Source organism: Felis catus, chromosome C1 (assembly GCF_018350175.1).
Source record: "Felis catus isolate Fca126 chromosome C1, F.catus_Fca126_mat1.0, whole genome shotgun sequence".
Lineage (NCBI taxonomy): Eukaryota > Metazoa > Chordata > Mammalia > Carnivora > Felidae > Felis > Felis catus.
In genome coordinates, this window is record NC_058375.1 from 73080855 (window position 1) to 73082141 (window position 1287).

A 1287-nucleotide genomic window follows, 5' to 3' on the forward strand; every position below is an offset into this window, starting at 1 on the left:
CAGTCATTCAGAATAGAAAGAGAGATAAAGGCTTTCCCATACAAAAACTGAAGGAGTTCATGACCACTAAACCAGTCCTGCAAGAGATCTTAAGGGGAACTCTGTGAGTGGAATGCTACAAAGACTACAAAAGCCCAGAGACATCACCACAAGCATGAAACCTATAGATAACACAGTGATACCAAATCCATATCTTTCATTAATAACTCTGAATGTAAATGGACTAAATGCCCCAATCAAAAGATATAGGGTATCAGAATGGATAAAAACAAAAACAAAAACAAAAACAAGATCCATCTATATGCTGTCTACAAGAGACTCATTTTAGACCTGAGGATACCTTCGGATTAAAAGTGAGGGGATGGAGGCTCTTTTCCTTCGGCGCACCACTCAAGATCTTGATGTTGCCATGGGCCACCGCCCCGCCCGGTGTTACTGGTATTGTAAGAACAAGCCGTATCCAGTCTCATTTCTGCAGAGGTGTCCCTGATGCCAAGTTCCGCATTTTTGACCTGGGGCGTAAGAAGGCAAAAGTGGATGAGTTCCCACTGTGTGGCCACATGGTGTCAGATGAATATGAGCAGCTCTCCTCTGAAGCCCTGGAGGCTGCCCGAATTTGTGCCAACAAGTACATGGTGAAAAGCTGTGGCAAAGATGGTTTTCACATCCGGGTGCAGCTCCACCCTCTCCATGTCATCCCTATCAACAAGATGTTGTCCTGTGCTGGAGCTGACAGGCTCCAGACAGGTATGTGGGGTGCCTTTGGAAAGCCCCAGGGCACAGTGGCCAGGGTCCACATTGGCCAAGTCATCATGTCCATCTGTACCAAGTTGCAGAACAAGGAGCATGTGATTGAGGCCCTATGTAGGGCCAAGTTCAAGTTCCCTGGCCGCCAGAAGATCCACATTTCCAAGAAGTGGGGCTTTACTAAGTTTAACGTGGACGAATTTGAAGACATGGTGGCTGAAAAGCGGCTCACCCCGGTTGGCTGTGGGTTCAAATACATCCCTAATCGTGGCCCCTTGGACAAATGGCGGGCTCTGCACTCATGCGAACCTCAGCACTGCCCTTCCCCATTCATGCCCACCAATAAATCCTGCTTCCTGTCTAACAAAAAAAAAAAGTGAGGGGATGGAGAACCATCATGCTACTGAAAGTCAAAAGAAAGCTGGAGTAGCCATACTTATATCAGACAAACTAGACTTTAAACTAAAGGCCATAACAAGATGAAGAAGGGCATTATATCATAATTGCATCAAGAATGCTAACAATTATAAACATTTATGT

General features: G+C 45.8%; 1 pseudogene; it reads left to right on the plus strand.

The window, feature by feature from the left end:
• Positions 1–409: 409 nt before the first annotated feature.
• Positions 410–987, plus strand: LOC101093199 (annotated as a pseudogene).
• The last annotated feature ends 300 nt before the right edge of the window (positions 988–1287 follow it).